Here is a 24,496-nt window from a genome sequence, read left to right as displayed (position 1 = left end):
GTCTGATAACAGTCTGAAGAAATGAATGGAAATCATTTGAGAGAGGGCTTTCCATATAAGCCAGAGGCCTTTCATACTTTATTGCATGAGAAAAGGCGGTGTAGAAAAGGTAACATTGTGAAAGAGTTTTAGAACTGTAGATGTGGTGATTGTGTGAAGAAAGAAAACAGTAGTTACAAGCTACAAGTAGTTAGATGAGACTCTCATATATCTAGGTTGGAATCCTAACTCTATGTGACCATCAGAAAGTTAAACTCCTAAGTCCCAACTTTCAGATAGGATTTTGTGAGAATTAAAAGACGTATTTATGTAACCACTTTGTACAGTGCCTGGCTCAGTAAACAGAAGCTAAAAACAAACAAAAACAATGTTTTGCAACAAGAGGATTCAAGTGGAGAAGAGCCCAGAATTTGAAATACCCATTTTAGAAATCATTTAAAAAAATTAAGGGAATGACAATTAGAATAAAATTAAGAAAAGAGTGGAACAACTTACAGACCTTTATGGCAAACTAAAGGGGTGAAAATGAAAGAGGAGTCACTGTTGGCTCCCAAGTTTGGTGTCTGAGTGGCTGGAAGAATCATGGCTCATACTACCAGAAATGAGAAGAACAGTGGGAGCAGCAGGGGATAGAGAGTAATGAGTTCTGTTTTAAATGCATCTAGTATGAGGCAAGGATGCTTCTAGTTAAAATTTCTAATAGACAATTTGAGATATGGATTGGTAATATTCCCCTCCAACCACTAGCTGGAGGCATATATTAAGGTTCTGCTCTTGGTCACATTCTTGTGTCTGTAGTCTTCCCCTCAGTAATTTCAAACAATTCCAGAGTTCTGACCATCATTCTCCAACTGAAATCTGAGGCCTACTAGAGATAGCCACTTAGATGTTTCATAAATACCTCAAACTCAGTGTGTCTAAAGTCAATACCATATTTTCCCCTAAATATAGGAATTTCACTGACTTACCTGATTTTGTCAATCGTAACTCCTGTTCACCCAGAATAGGTAATTTGGAGTAAATCTTTATATCTTCTCCTTTACTTGTAAAATCACATAAGTGTGTGTTATATAAAAGAAGTTAGCATTCTCCTTAAAAAGGTTAAGAAGGGTCTAGTCACCTAAACAAAAGATTAATAGTTAAGGTATTGTTACTTTCTTTGACATCTAACCATGTCCTCTGCATGAAGTAAAGAAGATAAAAGGGATACATTAAACCACATTACAATTAAAAACTTGTCTTCATCAAAAGACAAAATTAAGAAGTGAAATGGCAATTTGGAGAGTGAAATAAGTTATTTGCTACATATATATCTGATAAAGGAATTATATCCAGAATATTTGAGAAGCTCTTACCACTTCTCAAAAGAGATTATACAAATAGAAAAAAAAAAGAAGAAAAAAAATGGTAATTTTACAAATTATTTAAAAGACATGCAAATGAAACCAATCAAGACAAACTACTATACACCTGCCAGTAGAACTAAAATGTTAAAAAAAAATGCAAAATATTTGTAAGGATACAAAGCAACTGAAACTCTCATTTATGGCTGATGTGATTGTTAACTGGTACAACTACTTTAGAAAACTGTCATTATCTACTAAAGCTGTGTATGTACATGACTCTGTGATTCCATCCTGAGGTATATATCCAACATAAATTTTAGATATATTCACCAAAATGCATGAACACAAAAGCTCATAGCAGCATTATATGTTATTACTGCAAACTGAAAACTACCCTAATGCCCAAAAACAGTTGAATGGGTGAATTAATTATTGTCTGCCTACATAGTGTAATATTGTACAGCAGTGAGACTGCCAACACACAAAAATGTGCATAAATATTCACAAGGAAATGAGTAAAAGAAGGCAGACAAAATGAATATAATGGATTTTATTTACATAAAGTATCAAAGAAATTGAAAATAATCTATGTTGTTAAAGGTCAGTATAATGAGTGGAAGCAGGAGTCTTTTGAGGCTAAATATTCTTTTCCTTGATCTGGGTATTAGTTTTTGAAAATTAAGTGAATTTATGTATACTTCAGAGTAAATTTAAGATATGGGCTCTTAGGGCATGCATATTATGCTTCAGAATTATTGAAAGTTCTATAAATGCTGCCTCTTCAATAGTTCTCACTTTTGTTACCTTCTTAACATTCTAGTGTACACCTGTTTATCTCTAACCCTTATTACTTTAAGCTAAACAATCATTAATTTTCCACACTCTTTTCCCTTTCAATTACTTTTAATTGCAATTGACAAATTCATTTTCATAAGCAGAGCCTCAAACATGCAACTCCTTATTGGTTATGAAATTAAGTTTAAATCTTTAATATGGCTTTAGAGGCCTCCATACTTTACTTCCGAGAAATATTCCCACCCAATTTTGCCTTAAACTGAACAAAAGTACAATTTATTATTAGTCTAAATATGACTTTGTCTACTTCTAGTCTTACACTACTCTTCTTTAAAGAGTGTCTACCACTCTCTTGAAACTGTACTTCCTTTCAGTCCCAATTTTAATGTCCCAGTCTCCATCAGACTGTTCTTGGCCACTGTTTCCCATACCGTTTCAGAATATAGTCTTTCCCTTTTAAGACTTGCTGTACAGTTATTGCATGACCCCTTTCTATGGATTGCATTAACTTCTGCCATGTACTATATAGCTTATCCTAGTCTCTCTTTTCTGATGCTAACCTTCAATAGGAGACATTTTGTTTAACTTTTTTTCCACTTAATCTTTGTACATCATGAGTGATCAGTAAACATTTTAAAGTTTCATGGAATCAGAACGACTTAAAAATAGTTTGCTGATTTAAACTTTTAAATTAAGTCCTCCTGATAACTTATAATATCTGCCACTTTAAGCTTAACAATGCTGTGATTATCTTTGATCAAATTATTGAATTTAACTGTGCATTCTGCCACATATAAAATGTGTTGCTCTCTACATTCTTTCAGAAAATGAAATTGCAGGGAAATTTATTATGACTCATAATGTTGGAGAAAACAATGAAAACAAAAAACAAAAAAGTTTGTTCAAGGTGAGAAAACAGTTGTATATATTTCTTTTTATTTTTAACTCAAATCAAATAAAGAAATTAAAGATAACTTTAAAATAGCATAACTAAACCTGCCATTTTTTATATTACTATGAATTTTAGATCGCTATTAGCTAGTTAGAGTATACTGCTGGATATTTTTGTCTCATCATATAGAGTTGGTATTTTTGGTAATGTGGAGTTGATACCTTTTATAAATGCTCTGTATGTATGCAATTTGGACTGTTATTTAAAATGAGTCACATTTTGCTGGTTTAACTAGAAGGAAGTGAAAAGAAAGGCTGATGTTTTAACATCATGGAATGACTGGAGAAAGGGAAGAAAGTGAAGATGATATCGATAGCTAACACCCTATGCTATTACATTATATCCTTACAAATATCCAGCAAGATGGTACTTTTATCAGTACCAAACATGACTTGCCCAAGACCACACAACTTACAAATGACAAAGCTGTGATTCAGCTAAGCAAAAAAAAATTTTTTTTAAAAAGCAGCTTCATTTCAGAATAATGGGCAACAGGAGGTTGCCAATAGGAATTATCTTTCAAGTCTTGTGGCTTGTTAGTGCTTACAGCCTACTGAGTCCTCTATCAAATTAGAGAACTTTAAGAAATGAGAGAAAAAGAAAAAGCATAAGCTACACACACACACACACACACACACACACACACACCAGAAACTCTGTACTTTTCTCTATTTGCACAAGAATTACACAGTCTATCATTTATTAAGGAACTCTGAAATAAGAATCTGAAGACATAGTTTTAGTTTTCACTTTGTTAATTTCTACCTATATATTTTCATAAACTTGAGCAAAGTAATTCATCTTTATGAGTTTGTGTTTTCTAATTTGTAAAGTGAAGATGACATCTACCCTAAGTATTTTACCTAATTAACTCTAAGGATGAATAAACTTATGAATGCACACAGTTTTTGTTACCTACAAAAAGCAAATCATATATATTATTATTATTATATATTTGAGACTATGATAGTGTTTTAGGAAATAAAACTGAAAAGAGAGTGCATTTAAATTTCATAAAAGTCATGGAAAGGCTGGGAATCATACTTCTGAGTGTTAACTATTGCTATAGCAATCAAGCTGCTTTTGAGCATTGTCATCATTGTGAAACCTAAATGATGCCAGGACTATTTGATGTCCAAGCTTGTCCTCACATCACATTAAAAGAAATATCAATGCAGCATCAAAAAATAATTGAAATCAATTTCATATCTGTATTGCTTCCTCTTAAAAAGTCACAGTGGTTATATTCATAACATATAACTAAAGTTCTTGAATATCTCTTTTTCACCCCTCCTTGCATTCCATTCCCAATGTCTCATAGGCATTTCATCAAAAGTTAAAGATTCTCTACTTCAAGTTCCTGAAAATTGTCTCAATCTCAGTTCACAAATGTTCTTTATCTTCCTCAACTCATTTTTGTCTCTTTGTTCAGTGAGTACTAAAGAAATGGTAACATTCACCTCTTGCCAGATGAATGCCAATAGCCTCTGTGGGCTCTTCATTTCTCTTACTTAAAACTTTCATTAAAACCTAGTGGTCAACACAGATTCTCTTTAGGGAGTGCATAGCAGCAAAAGCCTATGGATGCTAACAGATTAATATCTTTCCCCTCAACACAAATTATGTGCAAAGCACTGCCTACATATTGAAAAAAACCTAACCTAAAGAGAACAATCAGTTGTATGATTTGGCCCCATTCTTAAGGAAAACCTAAGTAAACTTTTAAACTACTCAGGAACTAACGCCCCTTACAGCAGTCAAGTGTGTGTGGTTCTGCCCTGTGTTTTTCCATTGTTTATTTATTTATTCTACTATGATTTTATTTTGCCAAAGGATTTAAGACACCCCCTCCCCCCAAAAAAGTGCTATATATGACTGTGGCATAGGTGTCAACCTGAAAAAATTGGGATAGAACAAGATTGGATGAGGATTGTTTTAACCACGAATAAGGCTAAAAACACTTGAAGTAGGGGACTATGGTAAGAATAAGAAAGACAGTAATGTGAGAGAAGCTGTAAATAAACTATAAGCCTTAAGTTGGAGCTCTGGAAATGTAGGAGAACAGCAAGGGAGATTTGGAAGCCACTTGCTTATCAATAAAAGCAGAAAGAGAAAAGATAAAAATAGGAAAACAAAAGGTGAGTGAGGTAATAGTGTATAATTTTTTTTAGTTTTTCTTAGAATGAGATTATTAACTGCTTTCATAGTGAAGCGTATTGTATAAATGTTCATTGACACTAAAAATGAATGTGCTCATTTCTTTAAAGCCCTAATTCTTCATTAAAGTAGGGAAAGGAGGTAATGAGAAATTACTTAATGGGTACAATTTACATTATTATTGGGATGATATACACACTAAAAGCCATGACTTCACAGCTATGTGATATATACCCATGTAACAAAATTGCACTTGTACCTCTTAAAATTATGCAAACTAAAAAGATACTTTTTGTATCTCAAATTATTTTAGAATAAATATTGGGGTATTTTTATCAAATATTATAAGGTATCATGAATAAAAGAATTGCTATTTACATCCCCAAATATTTTTATTACAGATAAAAATTACTAAATTTAAAAATCTCTGATGCCTTGAAGGGTTAATTTAGAACTGAGGCAAAACTGAAATCATTTGATTATGAGATTTGTTTTATTATTTGTTTGATTGATTTTCTTACCTTTTGCAAGTAAAGAAAACTGGCGAGTGAGTTTTACAGTGGCTATGTCATTAAAAATAGCATAGTAGTACTCATGTTGAAGTCACAACCAGACTGGAGATGTTACCGCTTTGTCTAAGTTGGTAGCTGGGCTGGGGGTGGAAGGAATGTGGGAACCTAGAAGTGAAACTTATGGCGGGAGCAGCCAAACACCAGGTCCAAGTGGGAGGGCAATTTCCAGTCATGACCCAGGTGAACAATCAGAATCAGGATCTTGGGTATACCTGAGTCTGAAAACATGATGATGGTCAGCATGAATTTTCTTTTGAGGCAGAGTCTTCCTCTGTTGCCCAGGCTGGAATGCAGTGACACAATCAAAGCTCATTGCAGACTTGACCTCCTAGGTTCAAGCGATCCTTCTGCTTTATCCTGCTGCCTCATCCTTACAGGTAGTTGGGTCTGCAGGTGTGCACCATGACACCTGGCATTTTGTGTGTGTGTGTGTGTGTGTGTGTGTGTGTGTAGAGATGGGTTCACTATGTTGCCCAGGCTGCTCTCAAACTCCTGTGCTCAAGCAATCCAACCACCTGAGTCTCCCAAAGTATTGGAATTACAGTCATGAGCCACAACACCTGGCCCAGTATTTTTGTAAGATTTAAACCAAGATAAGAAGCAAGGAGTCAGTCAATTAAAGAGTGATGTGAAAAACCTGGCCAAAATTCGTACATTGACGTTCTAATCCCCAGTTTCTTAGAATGTGGTTATATTGGGATAAAGTCTTTCAAGAGGTAATTAATGTAAAATGAAGTCATTTGAGTGGGCCTTAATTCAATATAAATGGTCTACTTTTAAGAGGAGATTAGGAAGCAGAGGCACAGCAGAAAGACCACATGAAGACAAGGGAAAAATGTGTCTAATTGCGAGCCATACAGAGACAGCAGGATGAAACCAAGCCTGCCAACACCTTGACTTCAGACTTCTAGCCTCCAAAACTGTGAGGATACATTTCTGTTTTTTAAGCCATTCACTCAGGCAGTTTGTTATGACACCCTTAAAAAACGAACACAGGGGAGATTCGAGGTGTATTTGAAACATAGAATTGCTTGGGTTTTGGATTGGATTGGGTATTGAAAAGAGGTGGGTTTAAGAAAGTTATGTTAAAAACCTGTTTCCTACTTTGAGCAATTGCCTAAATGCTGTTGCAGTTATGGCACCCCTAACAGGAGCCTTACATAGATTATACACCTTGTCAGATTCCCTCAGCTAGGAGAGAGTGGAACTGGAACTTGAATCCAAGTTTGTTTGATGCCAGAGCTACAATGTTAATCTCTATTGCTATACTCCTCACATATTTTAAATACTATTCTTAAAGCTGTGAAATTTTTAAAGCAAAAATGGACCATAGGGGCGAAATTACTAACTTCACGCCTTTATTTTACTGTTAGAAAACTGAGGCTCTAGAGAAAAAGCAGACCTCTCCGTTTTAAAAGAATAAATTCAATTTATCTTTGTATGATAAAAGGAACTAAAAATAAGTCTTCTCTCTTCTATCTACAGAAACAGAACTAATTTTCTCTGTTGATTAAGGATGTCCCTTTGAATGGTGAAAATCAAAATCATTAGCATTTAAAATAGATTTAACAAAAGTCTTTTCATCTGGTGATTTTTGTTTAATGAAACACTCCAAAGCATGAAACTTTACATGACAGGATTTACCGAATTTAACTTTATACACCTTGACTTACCAGAAAGAATTTTGTCGTAGAACAACATAACTTAGAATAATGACTCCCATGCTTATGCTTTTTCTCCCTTTTATTATCTCTCTTTGCCCAGAAACTCTTTCTTATTTTCAGGATTTTCCTTATTTTTACATATATCATAGAACACACGTATACATTCACAAACAGATAAAAGACTCAAGTAGTGCATCTTGGAAATTACCACCAATATCAAAGTTCTGTTTGGAACTCTGTTGACTAAGATAAGGATCAGAGCAAATCTTATTTTTTCACTTTTATTTTTTAATTTTCATAGGTTTTTGGGGAACAGGTGGTGTTTGGTTACATGAGTAATTTCCTTATGTATTATTATTATTATTTAATTTCTGGGGTACATGTGCAGAGTGTGTAGGTTTGTTACATAGGTATACACATGCCATGGTGGTTTGCTGCATCCATGCCCCCATCATCTACATTAGGTATTTCTCCTAATGTTATCCCTCCTCAATCCCCCCACCCCCTGCTATCCTTTCTATAGTCCCCCCACCCCCCAACAGGCCCTGTTGTGTGATGTTCCCCTTCCTGTGTCCCTGCATTCTCATTGTTCTACACCCACTTATGAGTGAGAACATGTGATGTTTGGTTTTCTGTTCTTGTGTCAGATTGCTGAGACTGATGGTTTCCAGCTTCATCCATGTCCATGCAAAAGACATGAACTCATCTTTTTTATGGCTGCATAGTATTACACGGTATGTATGTGCCACATTTTCTTCATCCAGTCTATCCTTGATGGGCATTTGGATTGATTCCAAATCTTTGCTATTGTAAACAGTGCCACAATAAACATATGTGTGCATGTGTCTCTATAATAGAATGTTTTATAATCCTTTGGGTATATACCAAGTAATGGGATTGCTGGGTCAAATGGTATTTCTATTCCTAGATCCTTTAGGAATCATCACACTGTCTTCCACAATGGTTGAACCAATTTACACTCCCACCAACAGTGTAAAAGCGTTTCTATTTCTCCACATCCTCCACAGCATCTGTTGTCTCCTGGTTTTTTAATGATCACCATTCTAAGTGGCATGAGATAGTATCTCAATGTGGTTTTGATTTGCATTTTTCTAATGACCAGTGATGATGAGCTGTTTTTCAGCTGTCTGTTGGCTGTGTAAATGTCTTCTTTAGAGAAGTGTTTGTTGCTATCCTTTGCCCACTTTTTGATGGGGTTGTTTTTTTCTTGTAAATTTATTTGAGTTCTCCGTAGATTCTGGTTATTAGCCCTTTGTCAGATGGGTAGATTGCAATTTTTTTTTGCCCATTCTGTTGCTTGCTGGTTCAACATAATGATAGTTTCTTTTGCTGTGCAGAAGTTCTTAAGTCTAATTAGCTCCCATTTGTCTATTTTGGCTTCTGTTGCCATTGCTTTCGGTGTTTTAGTCATGAAGTCTTGCCCATGCCTCTGTCCTCAATGGTATTGCCTAGGTTTTCTTCTAGGATGTTTATGGTGTTAGGTTTTATGTTTAAATCTTTAATCCATCTGGAGTTAATTTTTTGTATAAAGTATAAGGAAGGGATCCAATTTCAGCTTTCTACATATGGCTAGCCAGTTTTCCCAACACCATTTATTAAATAGGGAATCGTTTCCCATTGCTTGTTTTTGTCAGGTTTGTCAAAGGTCTGATGGTAAGTTCTTTAGTGGTGATTTCAGAGATTTTGATGCACAAAATCTGAGCAGTATATACTCTTCCCAATTTGTAGTCTTTTATCCCTCACCACCCCCCAACCCACCCTTTCTCCAAGCCCCCAAGGTTCATTGTATCATTCTTTTGCCTTCAGAGCAAATCTTAAACCCTGGGAAAGAAGGGGTGCATTGAAATGAACTGGGAAGAATGAGTATTTTCCACTATCTACCCTCACATTACCAGCATCATCACTATTACCATCGCTACCTCCTCTGCCACAAACAAATACCAGACTATCACTCTGAAAAATCTAGTCTAGGCCCATGACAGGATGTGAGACAGACCATGTTGAGGCTATGGGAAACATTATTCTTACATTATATTCTGTAGAAATTCCACTGAATTTTTGGTACAGAAATTAAAATTTTAGTAATGAAAAACATTATTCAGTCATCTGGAGTTAGACAATTCGTAAGTATTTTTAATCCTCAATTCTTTTGTCTGTAAAATGAGAGACTTTTTTTCCTAAAAGATATAGCATAGAATGCTGGGGAAAACTCAGCCTTTAGAGTTCAACAGATTTGGTTCAAATCCCAACTCTGCTAGGGTTACTTACTCAAACTTGTCTTGAACTCATTTCATCATCTATAAAATGAGCCTTATGTTGTTTAATTACATTGTGGGAGGATTAAAGGGGATAACACATAAAAAGAAATGACCACTTCTCAATAAATATTCCTTCTATCAAAATCCTGTTAAGCTCCATGATCTTAAATCAGATTGTAATGAACAATCAGGATATGTCCTAGAAGATAAAAGAAAAGGGAATGAGTGCACTGCTTCTTGTTTAGTAGAGATGGTGATAGTAGTTAAGTTCCATAGTTAAGTAATTGAGAAAACATTCGTTGAGTACTGAATACTTTATTGGGCATTAGGATACAAATATTCCCATTATATGATTAACAAGGAATTCATAGTCTACTCAGAAGATGAACAAATAATAAGCATTAGCAAGCATTGTGGTTATATCAGAGATAAAGCTCAATATACGATATTGTAGGCACATAAAGGGAATATGAAGCCCAACCTGGAGTGAATTTCATGCACAGAAATCACTGGGCCCTTCTTGCCCTTATCCGATACAGCAAACTCCTCTCTTGGAAGCCACTAAGCATTGAGTGACTTTTTGAAACACAATAACTTTACACTTGGTAAAATAAGGCACTCAGCAAACATCCCAATTTGTGAAGGATATTCTTAGGATGTATTGATACTTAGCCTTGTTTGGAGAACCCTAATTTAGAGAATTTCATTCTTTTAATTATCAAAATTTTTATTTTTATCTTTTAGTAGGTCTGCATTAATATCTTTTAGGAAGTCTGCTTTACAATATCACTTTACAAGTTCCCTTAACAGATACATGGCTCCATTGCACCTGGTAAAAAATGACTTCAATTACTATTATACAAAATTGCAAAGGGATCTTTTGCAGACCGAAGGAAAAGAAAAGAATATTGAAAGACTTTGACCTCTACGTGATTGCTACATAGAGGTATAGCACTGAGTCTTTTAAATGGTAGGAGAGCCATGGCTTCTGGAGGTCCTGACATTTAAAATTTTTCTTTGTATTTTAAAGCAGTATATTTCTGAGATTATAGCTTTCTTCTTTTTCTTCAATCTTCCTCATTTTTAAAAAAGAGGAACTGATAAGAAAAAGTATATCTCTTTTCCTTCGTATGTGCTGCAGGATATAGGGACTGCACTGTATTTTCAGGAAAAGAAAAGTATTTGAGTTGCTTAATTAGGCAAATCAATACCATAAGATATTTGGATTGTGAAACTGGAAACCTGAAAGTTATACAATGTGTCTTGGTAAACAAATTAATGAAGCATTTGGCTGGATGCGTTCGTGTAGAAAAATTTTGTCATGAAAGATCCTGGAGATATTTTTATTTAAAGTGACAAAAATTCCTAAGGAGATGAGACTCTCCTAACAGAAAAATCTGTGAACATGTATAACAAGAATATATTAAAGTTTTCTTGTTATAATGCTTTTCAATCCCGTTTTAAAAATCTGTCTTGTTTGTGTGTTGGGGGAGGCAGGATTGGGAGTAGAGAGAGAGAGACTTGGAAAGGCAGAAATTCATCAGCTCTTGGTTATTTAATGGCAAACACAGGAGGTCCACAATATAGAGAAGTCAACTGAGATGTCCACCACCACAGGCATTTAATTCCTCGTGGATTAATTTTTGTTGTGAAGTGATAAAAGATGCAACCTTAAGCTTTCAGCATCTAGTATCTGTAGCTCTGCCAGACAGTTGATTGAGTGTTCATCTTAGCCCAGATTAAGCCAGGTCCATGGGACTGTAAGGGGTAAGTGCAGCATTGGACCTGGGAGGCCTCCTTTTTATAAGTTAGACCTTAAAACATACAAACAGCTGATTTTTTCTCTAAAAACTATTACCTTGTACTTTCTCTACCGTATGTTAATAACGTTCACTGCAGAAATGAATTTTAAAAACTCTCTCTGTTTATAAATGTCTATGGCAAAGAATTTTAATAAGTCTTACCAAAACATTAGAATCATAGAAGTTAAGAAAATCCTGTATTAAACAAAGGTAAACAAGTTTTCTTACTGCAGGAATTTTTTCAAACCTTTAACATCCATCACCAGAGTATAAGATGACAAAGGATAGAACATAATGCTTTCATATTTTGTTGACTACAGAATTAGTTGCAAAGTTAGGGGGAAATTGTTTTTTGTTCTATAGAGTCTAGTAACTCACCTTCTATTTCCCTTAGAACAAAAAGTGCTTTCTTCTCCTAGCAAGCAATTTAAGTGGATTTGACTAAGGGAGATTCAGATCGTAAGGTGCAAGGATGTTTGATGACCCTTATAGCCTTAGTCACTGTTTCTTTTGGAAGCTCCATTCCAAATCATTTCAAAATTTTGAAATGTAATCAAATGTCACATTAAATAAAATGTTTTTTCTATAAAGTCATTTTAAAAGATTTGCAAAGGTAGCTTTTCTGACACTAATAAGATACAATTTAAAAACAGGTAATGCATTGCAAAACTTGAAAAAAGAAAGGAGCCAATTATGAACAGAATTGGAAATCATTGGAAGTAAAAAAGAAAGAAAAAGGGTATCAAGAAAACATACACTAGCAGTGTATATTAAAATATCATTTAGGGAATAAGTGTGTTTTTTTTTTGTTTTTTTACCATGAGCACTGTTATACAATTTCAGGGGTAAAATTAAAACAAACTGTCATGTGAATAGGGCCTACTAATTTTTTGCTCTATGGCAGCCCTGTCACTGCTTGAACCCAGGAACAAACCTGCTCTAGTTGGGAGGCTGGTATATCTGTGGAAATTCAGCACATCCACCTGTCAAACAGGAGGCCATTAAGCCCTGCAATCAAAGTACCAGCAACCTCTGCTCTGATTCAGGATCACCAAGCAATTCTCTGATTATAATTTTATTTTCTATGTAGCTTCCTACAGAGAAAGAATATGATGGTCAGAGAAATGAGTATCTGTCCCACTTGACAATTATTTTTCTCACTGTAAATGAAATGAGAACTCTGGCATTTTCCGATAGTCCATTGTGTGCTGTTTAAGAGTGAGTAAGGATTTTCAAGTTTGAACTAGTCTAGAAGACAGACAAAACCAAATTTTGAGTTTGAAAATCTGGCCTGGTATGCCTTTGAAATGTAGCACAATTTTGTGAAACTTCTTAAAGAAAACAAGTGGGCCTCACTTGGCATTGCAGTGGCTCAAACACCTTTACATTTAAACCCAAATTTAGGTGAGATCCTGGATAATAAATAACAGACTATTTTTAAGTGGAACCTGAGAAATAAAAGCAGATGATGAAGAAATAAAATAAATCAATTATATATGTAAAATACTTAGAATTACATTGTTTTACTTAAATCTAAAAACTTTGTGAGGTAACTTAATGTCATCTTCTATAATGAAGAAAGAAGTGATGCTCTGTGAAATATCTCTGATCTGCCTAAGGCCACACAGGAACTAGAATTGAAGGAGCTAGAATTGAATCATAGTATCACCGGTTTTGCATTGCATGTCACACTACAACATCACATAAGTAAAATGATGAAATTGTTACTGGTAGAGGGTCTTGACTATCAGTTGACTAATCAGGTTCTTGGCATTTTGGAAAAAGAATTGGACAAAATGCACAAAGCAACAAAAGGACAGAACAATGAAAGAAGCAATAAAGGATGCAATGAAAGCACAGATTTATTCAAGTGAAAGTACACTGCAAAGTGTGGGAGCAGGCTTGAGCATGCAGCTCAAGAACACCGGCTGCAAAATCTTCTGAGTGTAAGTACCCTTTAGAGATTTTCTGTTGGTTACACCCTATATAAATGAAGATGGCCTGCAACCAGTTGGAGGCTGAGCTAAGGTTACATAATATGCAAATGTAGACTTGGATTATGACCAATTGGAGGCTGAAGTGAAGTTATATCCTATGCAAATGAAGACTTGATCTGGGATCAATTGGTGGCTAATATGAAGGCTCCCTGTCTCCAGTCCCTATTCTCATTCCTTAGAATGACACTGCATAACATGTCTGAGTGGAGAATAGAGAAATACTATGAAAAGAAAGAAAACTGCAGAATGTCACAAAGCTAGGGCTGGCTGAGAGGAAATTGAAATAATCAGTGAGGAGTTTAGACTATACTAATAAATGGCAATAAATACTGAACACTGATATAAAAATAATGTCCATCTCCATCAAGAAGTCAAAAAGTATGCAGTGACTATTTAATGTATGTTGGTTACAAATTGAGTTGAATTGTTTGTATATTTAGTCACACCTGTTGGCATATCTATTCCATTATAATCTTTTACTTGTAAATAATTGGAGACATACTCATGTAAAATTACAGAATGTGATTTATAGATAATGGACTTGAAGAGTATGCAATTATGCATGTCAGAATAATTGCTTAATTTACAAAAAATAATTTTTAGTACGTGGTTCTGAATATACATGTAGAAAACAGTGAGGAATTGCATACATTACCATAGTGAACAGCTAGTCAGGCATGTGTCAATTTTAAGTGTCAGAGGATCAAATATAAAGAACATGACAGCAGCTGGGTCTGTTTTGCCATACAATAATTGGAAACTTGGCAAGTATGTGTTCACACCAATCACAGTGTGATTCCTATTGACTGGAAACAGCACTCTGGTAGTTTTAATTAGAGACATGTCATGTAATTCATTGTTAACCATGATGTGGATAAACCAGCATTGGTTACAGTTTGAAAAACTGCCTGGACCTTTATTCCATGTATGGGAGTCTCTTGGCAAGATTTTTTGTGAGCTGAAAATAATGCATATTATATCTGCTAGTCATTAAGTCATGTCCCATTGTGTTAATTCCATGACTACATGATAAAATACATGTGGCAATTAAAAACTAAAAGTGATACCCATTTATTTTTGGCTGGAGAATTGCTACACATAGAAGCATTTCTTTTCTTCATTAGCCAAAAATATGGCAGGAACAGAGTAACTATTATTTTCCCACTGTTTGTGAATAGTTCATGAATCATGACCCACACTCAACCACCTGCATATTTCTAGTTTTGAACCATTTAAAATTATGCTTATATTCATTTACTGAAATTTCTCTGACCTCCTGAAAAAAAAAAAAGAAAACAACTAATGTGTACTTCCAATTTGTGTGTGTGTGGGCGGGCATGATTAAACCACGTTTGCCAGAAAGCTAAGACCAGTTAAAGGACTAAAATAAAATAACAGCTATGAACAAGCCTTGTACTCAAAGAGAAACTTACAAGCATATAGATAGAAAGTAGAGAATGGCATTCCCATGTCTATCATACATATATTGTAAAACAAACTGGCCATGTCCTTATTTGACAGCAATTGATCAAATTGACAATGGATCTATGTAAATCCACTTTGAAGAAAATGAAAAATATCATATTGACTAGACTTCAGCTTGTTGTAGTTTAAAAATTTTCTACAAGCTAAGTATTTTTAAGTGTCTGGTTTTGGCAAATATTTATTCAAGACTTTTCAGGAAACTAAAGAATAAGATACAGCTTCCACTGTCATGAAGTTTACAATCTAGTAAGGGAGATAACTAACACTATAATATAAACAGCTATACTTAAAAACAAATTGTGTTAAGTATCATACGTGAAGTAGATTAAATTGTTGTGCGAGATTATGGTAATAAAGCTGCAAGAAAACTCAGTCCCTTTAAAAATCTCAGCTACCATCTTTGAATAAATTGGCAAGCTGATTCTAAAATTCATATGAAAAGTCAAGGGGCTTAGATAAAATTCAAGGGGCTTAGCTGAAACAGTATTTAAAAAGAAAAAGAAATGTGAAGGATTTACACTTCTTGATTTTAGAACTTACTACAGTGCTATAGTAATCAAGCCAGTGTGATATTGGTATGAGGATAGACACATGTATCAATGAAATAGTTGGGAATCAAGAAATATACCACCACATTTGTGCTCAATTGATTTTGAAAGGGATGACAAGACAATTCAGTGGGAAAGAAAAGTTGATGAAAAATTGTGGTGAAATAACTGGAAAGCCACATTAAGAAAAAAGAAAAAAGTTAGAATTATATTTTCATTTTTTATTTTTAAAAATTTTCCATAAGTTATTGGGATACCGGTAGTATCTGGTTGTAAGAGCAAATTCTTTAGTAGTGATTTGTGAGATTTTGGGGTACTTTTCACCTAAGCAGCATACACTGTACCTTATTTGTAGTCTTTAATCCCTCACTCCTCTACCACTCTTCCCTCCAAGTCCCCAAAGTCCATTGTATCATTCCTATGCCTTTGCATCCTCATAGCTTAGCTCCCACATATCAGTGAGAACACACTATGTTTGGTTTTCCATTCCTGAGTTACTTCACTTTAAATAGTAGTCTTCAGTCTCATCCAGGTCCCTGCGAATGCCGTTAATTCATTCATTTTATGGCTGTACAGTATTCCATCATATACATATAGTATAGTTTGTTTATCCACTCATTGATTGATGGGCATTTGGGTTGGTTACATGATTCTGCAATTGTAAACTGTGCTGCTATAAATGTGCATGTGCAAGTTATCTTTTTTGAGTATCCAGTATTGGGATTGCTGGATCAAATGGTAGTTCTACTTTTAGTTCTTTAAGGGATCTCCATACTGTTTTTCACAGTGGCTTTACTAGGTTACATTCCCACCAGCAGTGTAGAAATCTTTCCTGTTCACTGCATCTGTGCCTACAGCTACTGTTTTTTGATTGTGGCCATTCTTGCAGGAGTGAGGTGGTATAAAATTGTGGTTTTGATTTGCATTTCCCTGATCATTAGTGATGTTGACATTTTTTTCATATGTTTATTAGCCATTTATATATATCTATATATCTTCTTTTTTTTTTTTTTTTTTTTTTTTTTTTGAGATGGAGTCTCACTCTGTCACCCAGGCTGGAGTACAGTGGCACAATCCCCTCCACCTCCTGGGTTCAAGCAATTCTCTTGCCTTGGCCTCCCAAGTACCTGAGACTACAGGTGCATGACACCATGTTCAGCTAATTTTTTGTATTTTTAGTAGAGACAGGGTTTCACCATGTTGGTCAGGATGGCCTCAACCTCTTGACCTTGTGATCCATCAGCCTTGGCTTCCCAAAGTGCTGGAATTACAGGTGTGAGCCACTGCTCCTGGCCAATATCTTCTTTTGAGAATTGTCTATTCATGTCCTTAGCCTACTTTTTGATGGAATTGTTTGTTTTTATCCCACTGATATGTTTGCGTTCATTGTAGACTCTAGATATTAGTCCTTTGTCAGATGTATATATTATGAAGATTTTCTCCCACTCTGTGTTGTCTGTTTATTCTGCTGACTGTTACTTTCGCTGTACAAAAGCTCTTTAGTTTAATTAGGTCCCAGCTATTTACCTTTGTTTTTATTGCATTTGCTTTTGGGTTCTTGGTCATAAAATCCTTGCCTAAGCCAGTGTCTAGAAGCGTTTTTCTAATGTTACCTTATAAAATTTTTATAATTTCAGGTCTTATATTTAAGTCCTTAATCCATCTTGAGTTGATTTTTGTATAAGCTGAGAGATGGGGATCCAGTTTTATTCTCCTACATGTGACTAGTCAATTATCTTAGTACCAGTTGTTGAAAAGGGTGTCTTTCCCCACTTTGTTTTTGTTTGCTTTGTCTGACATCAATTGGCTGTAAGTATTTAGGTTTACTTGTGTATTACCTATTCTGTTACATTGGTCTACAGGTACCAAAACAGCATGGTACTTGTATATTTTTATACAAGTGACTGTGGCCTTATAGTATAGTTTGAAGTCAAGTAGTGTGATACCTCCAGATTTGTTCTTTTTGCTTAGCCTTCCTTTGGCTATGAGGGCTCTTTTTGGTTCCATATGAATTTTATAATTGTTTTTTCTAACTCTGTGAAAAAATTCTAATCTCTTTGATAGGGATTCTGTTGAATTTGCAGATTGCTTTTGGCAGTAAGGTCATTCTCACAATATTGAGTCTGCCCATCCATGAGCATGAATGTGTTTTCATTTGTTTGTGTCTTCTATGATTTCTTTCAGCAATGTTTTGTGGTTTTCCTTGTAGAGGTATTCTGACTCCTTTGTGAGGTATATTGATTTGTGTAAATTAATCTTGTATCCAGAAACTTTGCTGAAGTTTTTTAACAGTTCTATGAGCTTTCTGAAGGTGTCCTTAGGATTTTCAAGGTAAACAATCATATCATCAGCAAAAGGTGACAGTTTGACTTCCTCTTTACCAATTTAGGTGCCCTTTCTTTCTTTCTCTTGTCTCATTGCTCTGGCTAGAACTTCCAGTACTATGTTGAAGAGGACTGGTGAGAGTGGGCATCACTCTCAGAGGGACATCTCAGAGGGAATGCTTTCAACTTTTTCCCATTCAGTATTATCTTCACTGTGGGTTTGTCATAGATGGCTTTAATTACATTGAGGTGTCCCTCTTATGCTGATTTTGCTGAGAGTTTTAATCATAAAGGGATGCTACATTTTGTTGAATGCTTTTTCGGCATGTATGGAGATAATCATATTATTTTTACTTTTAATTCTGTGTATGTGGTATGTCACATTTATTAATTTGCATATGCTAAACCATACCTGCATCTCTGGTATGAAACCCACTTGATCATGGTGGATTATCTTTTTGATATGCTGTTGGATTCAGTTAGCTAGTATTTTGTTAAGGATTTTAGCATCTGTGTTCATCAAGGATATTGGTCTTTAGTTTTATTTTTTGGTTATGTCCTTTCTTGGTTTTGGTATTAGGGTGATGCTGGCTTCATAGAATGAATTAGAAAGGATTCCCTCTTTATCTTGTGGGATAGTGTCAAAAGGATTGATACCAATTCTTCTTTGAATGTCTGATAGAATTCTGCTGTGAATCTGTCTAGTCCTAGACTTTTTTTTGTTAATTTTTAAATTACCATTACAGTCTCACTGCTTGTTATTTTTAGTCTGTTCAGGTTACCTAATTCTTTCTGATTTAAGTTAGGAGAATTGTATTTTTCCAGGAATTTATTAACCTCTTCAAGGTGTTCTGGTTTATGTGCATAAAGGTGTTCCTAGTAGCCTTGAATGATCTTTTGTATTTCAGTGGTGTCAGTTGTAATATCTTCTGTTTTGTTTCTTAGTGAGGTTATTTGGACTTTCTCTCTTCTTTTCTCAGTTAATCTTGCTAATGGTTCACCAATTTCATTTATCTTTTCAAAGAAACAGCTTTTTGTTTCATTTATCTTTTGTATTTTTTTGTTTGTTTATTTTAATTTCATTTATTTCTGCTCTGGTCTTGATTATTTCCTTTCTTCTGCTGGGCTTGGGTTTGGTTTGTTCTTGTTTCTCTAGTTCCTTGAGGTGGGACCTTAGATTGTGCTCTTTCAGACTTTTTGAGGTAGGCATTAGAGTTATGAACCTTTTAGTGGTTTTGATAGGTTGTTTCATTATTGTCATTCAGTTCAAATAATTTTATAATTTATGTATTGATTTCATTTTTGACCCAATAGTCATTCAGGAGCAGGTTATTTTACTTTCGTGTATTTGCATGGTTTTGAAGGTTCCTTTTGGAGTTGATTTCCAGTTTTATTACACTGTGGTCTGAAGAGTGCTTCATATAATTTCAATTCTTTTAAATTTGTTGAGACTTGTTTTATGGCCTATCATATATTCTGTCTTGCAGAAAATTCCATACACTGTTGAATTGAATATGTATTCTGCAGTTGTTGGATGAAATGCTCTGTATATATCTCTGAAGTCCATTTGCTCAAAGGTATAGTTAAAGGCATTGTTTCTATGTTGATTTTCTGTCTTGATGGCCTGTCTTGATGGGGAGTATTGAAGTTCCCCACTATTATCGTGTTGCTGTCTATATCATTTCTTAGGTCTATTACAAATTTGGGAGCTCCAGTGTTGGGTACATATATGTTTAGGTTTGTGATATTTTCCTGTTGGAAAAGGCCTTTTGCCATTACGTAATATCACTTTTTGTCTCTTTTATCTGCTATTCCTCTAAAGTTTGTTTTATTTGATATAAGAATAATTACCCCTGCTCACCTTTGGTGTCCATTTGCATGAAATGCCTTCTTTCACCCTTTTGCTGTATGTCCTGTGTGTTAGGTGAGTCTCTTAAAGGCAGCAGATGGTTGGTGAGTTCTTATCCATTCAATGGTTTTGCATCTTTTAAGTGCAGCATTTAGATAATTTACATTAAATGTTAGTATTGAAATGTGAGGTACTGTTCCATTTATCATGCTTTTTGTTGCCTGTGTACTTTGTTTCAACCAACCCAGAGTAAGATGTTTCCCTCTCTGTGTCCATGTATTCTCATTGTTCAACTCCCAGTTATGAGTGGGAATATGCGGTGTTTGATTTTCTGTTCCAGTGTTAGTTGCAGCTTCATCCATGTCCCTGCAAAGGATGTGAACGCATTCTATTTGATGGCTAAATAGTATTCCATGGTGTATATGTGCCACATTATTTTTTTATCCATTCTACCATTGATAGGCATTTGGGTTGGTTTCAAGTCTTTGCTATTGTAAATGATGCTAAAATAAACATACATGTGCATGTGTCTTTATAGTAGAATGATTTATTATCATTTGGGTAAATACCCAGTAATGGGATTGTTGGGTCAAATGGTATTTGTGGTTCTAGATCCTTGAGGAATCGTCACACTGTCTTCCACAATGATTGAACTAATTTACACTCCCACCAACAGTGTTCCTATTTCTCTACAGTCTCACCAGCATCTATTGTTTCTAGACCTTTTCATAATCACCATTCTGACTGGCGGGACTGATAGTATCTCCTTGTGGTTTTGATTTGCATTTCTTTAATGACCAGTGATGATTAGTTTTTTTTTCATATGTTTGTTGATCACATAAATTTCTTTTTTTTTTCTTCTATTATTATTATTACACTTTAAGTTTTGGGGTACATGTACAGAGCATGCAGGTTTGTTACATAGGTATACATGTGCCATGGTGCTTTGCTACATCCATCACCCCATCACCTACATTAGGTATTTCTCCTAATGCTATCCCTCCCCTGACCCCCAACCCCTGCTATCCCTCCCCTAGACCCCGACAAGCCAATGTGTGATGTTCCCCTCCCTGTGTCCATGTGTTCTCATTGTTCTACACCCACATATGAGTGAGAATATGTGGTGTTTGGTTTTCTGTACTTGTGTCAGTTAGCTGAGAATTATGGCTTCCAGCTTTATCTATGTCCATGAAAAGGACATAGATAAGGACATGAACTCATCCTTTCTTATGGCTGCATAGTATCCCGTAGTGTGTATGTGCCATATTTTCTTTATCCAGTCTGTCCTTGATGGGCATTTGGGTTGGTTCCAAGTCTTTGCTGTTGTAAACAGTGCTAAAATAAACATACAAGTGCATATGTCTTTATAATAGAATGATTTATAATCCCTCGGGTATATACCCAGTAATGGGATTGCTGAGTTAAATGGTATTTCTATTTCTAGACCCTTGAGGAATTGCTACACTGTCTTCCACAATGGTTGAACTAGTTTACACTCCTACCAACAGTGTAAAAGCATTCCTATTTCTCTACATCCTTTCCAGCATCTGTCGTCTCCAAATTTTTAAATGATCACCATTCCAACTGGCATGAGATGGTATCTCAAACTGGTTTTGATTTGCATTTCTCTAATGACCAGTGATAATGAGCATTTTTTCATATGTTTGTTGGCTGCATAAATGTCTTCTTTTGAAAAGTAACTGTTCATATCCTTCATCCACTTTTTGATGGGGTTGTTTGTTTGTTTTTTTCTTGTAAATTTGTTTTAGTTCTTTGTAGATTTTAGATATTAGCCCTTTGTCCAATGGGCAGATTGCAAAGATTTTTTCCCATTCTGTTGGTTGCCAGTTCACTCTAATGATTACTTCTTTTGCTGTGTGGAAGCTCCTAAGTTTAATTAGATCCCATTTGTCAATTTTGGCTTTTGTTGCCATTGCTTTTGGTGTTTTAGTCATGAAGTCCTTGCCCATGCCTGTGTCCTGAATGATATTGCCTAGGTTTTCTTCTAGGATTTTGATGGTGTTAGAACTTATGTTTAAATCTTTAATCCATCTGGAGTTAATTTTTGTATAGGGTTTAAGGAAGGGAACCAGTTTCAGCTTTCTGCATATGGTTAGCCAGTTTTCCCAACACCATTTATTTAATAGGGAATCCTTTCACCAATGCTTGTTTTTGTCAGGTTTGTCAAAGATCAGATGGTTATAGATGTGTAGTATTATCTAAGACCTCTATTTCTTTCCATTGGTCTTTATCTCTTTAGTGGTACAAGTTCTATGCTGATTTGGTTACTGTAGCCTCGTACAGTTTGAAGTCAGGTTTTGAGAAGTATCTGTTCATATCTTCTGCCCACTTAGTCATGAGTGGGCATGACATGAAAAATTTACCTGTTTTCTTTTACATGTAAATTTGTTTAAGTTTCTAGTGGGTTCTGGACATTAAGTCTTTGCCAAATGAATAGTTTGCAAAACTTTTCTCCCATTCTGTAGGTTGACTGTTCACTCTGCTGATAGTTTCTTTTGCTGAGAAGCAGCTCATTAGTTTATTTAAATCCCACTTGTCTATTTTGGCTTTGCTGCAATTGCTTTTGGTGTTTTAGTCGTAAAGTCTCTGCCCATGCCTATGTCCTGAATGGTATTGCCTAGGGTTTATTCTAGGGTTTTTATGGTTTTAGATCTTACTTTAATTCTTTAATCCACTTTGAGTTAATTATTGTTTAAGGTATAAAGAAGGGTCCAGTTTCTGTTTTCTGCATATGGCTAACTAGTTTTACCAGCACCATTCATATTAAAAAGGCAATCCTTTCCCCATTTCTTGTTTTTGTCAGTTTTGTCAAAGATTAGATGATTGTAGATGTGTGGTGTTATTACTGAGGTCTCTGTCCTGTTCCATTGGTCTATATATCTATTTTGTTACTAGTACCATGCTATTTTGATTACTGTAGCCTTGTGATATAGTTTGAAGTCAGGTAGCATGATGCCTTCATCTATATTTTTTTTGCTCAGGATTGTCTTGGCTATATGGGCTCTTTTTTTGTTTCCATATGTAATTTAAAGTATTTTTTTGTTTGTTTTTTAGTTCTGTGGAGAAAATCATTGGCAGCTTGATGGGAATATCATTGAATCTCTAAATTACTTTGTGAAGTATGGCCATTTTCATGATATTGATGCTTCCTATCCATGAAGATGGAATGCTTTTCCATTTGTTTGTGTTCTCTCTTATTTCCTTGGGTGGTTTTGTAGTTTTCCTTGAAGAGGTCCTTTATGTCCCTTATAAGTTGTATTCCTGGGTATTTTATTTTCTTTGTAGCAATTGTTTATGGAAGTCCACTCATGATTTGGCTCTCTGCTTGTCTATTATTGGTGTATAGGAGTGCTTGTGATTTTTGCACATTGATTTTGTATATTGAAATTTTGCTGAAGTTGTTTATCAGCTTAAAGAGTTTTTGGGTTGAGACAATGGAGTCTTCTAAATATACAATCATGCCAGCTACAATAGAGATAATTTGAATTCCTCTCTTCCTATTTGAATATGCTTTTTTCTTTCTCTTGCATGATTGCTCTGGCCAAAACTTTCAATACTATGTTGAATAGGGTTAGTGAGAGAGGGCAGAAATAATGAAGTTTTTTGAAACAAGTGAGAACAAAGAGACAACATACCAGAATCTCTGAGACACAGCTAAAGCAGTGTTTAGAGGAAAATTTATAGCACAAATTGGCCATATCAGAAAGCGGCAAAGATCTAAAATTGACACCCAAACATCACAATTAAAGTAAGTGTAATATTAGACTGATCAACTGGATAGAAAATTAACAAGGATATTCAGGACTTGAACTCAGCTCTGGATCAAGCTGACTTAAAAGACATCTACAGAACTCTGTACTCCAAATCAGAACATACATTCTTCTCAGCACATTGCACTTATTCTAAAAATTGACTACATAATTGGAAATAAAATACTCCTCAGAAAATGCAAAAGAATAGAAATCATAACAAACAGTCTCTCAGACCACAGTGCAATCAAATTAGAACTCAGGATTAAGAAACTCACTGAAAACTGCACAACTACATGGGAACTGAACAGCCTATTCCTAAATGACTACTGGTTAAATAACGAAATTAAGGCAGAAATAAATTCTTTCAAACCAATGAGAACAAAGACACAACATACCACAATCTCTGGGACACATCTGAAGCAGTGTTTAGAGGAAAATTTATAGCACTAAATGCCCACAGAAGAAAGTGCGAAAGATCTAAAATTGACACCCTAATATCACAATTAAAAGAACTAGAGAAGCAAGAGCAAACAAATTCAAAAACTAGCAGAAGACATGCAATTACTAAGCTCAGAGCAGAACTGAAGGATACAGAGACATAAATAACCTTTCAAAAAAATTCAGTGAATCCAGGAGGTGGTTTTTTGACAAGATTAACAAAATAGATTGACTGCTAGCCAGACTAATAGAGAAGAAAAGAGAGAAGAATCAAATAGACACAATAAAAAATGATAAAGGGGATATACCACTAATCCCACAAAAATACAAACTACCATCAAAGAATACTATAAACACCTCTATGCAAATAAACTAGAAAAATCTAGAGGAAATGGATAAATTCCTGGACACATGCATTCTCTCAACACTAAACCAGGAAGAAGCCAAATCCCTGAATAAACCAATAATAAGTTCTGAAATTGAGGCAGTGATTAATAACTTACCAACCAAAAAAA

General features: G+C 35.0%; 1 pseudogene; it reads left to right on the top strand.

Annotated features, from left to right (window-relative positions):
* The first annotated feature begins 1,063 nt into the window (after window positions 1-1,063).
* Window positions 1,064-1,182, top strand: LOC118144701 (U6atac minor spliceosomal RNA; annotated as a pseudogene).
* Window positions 1,183-24,496: the final 23,314 nt, after the last annotated feature.

The sequence above is a fragment of the Callithrix jacchus genome, chromosome 9, assembly GCF_049354715.1.
Source record: "Callithrix jacchus isolate 240 chromosome 9, calJac240_pri, whole genome shotgun sequence".
NCBI classification, from domain to species: Eukaryota; Metazoa; Chordata; class Mammalia; order Primates; family Cebidae; genus Callithrix; species Callithrix jacchus.
This window is presented reverse-complemented; position numbering and strand designations above follow the sequence as displayed.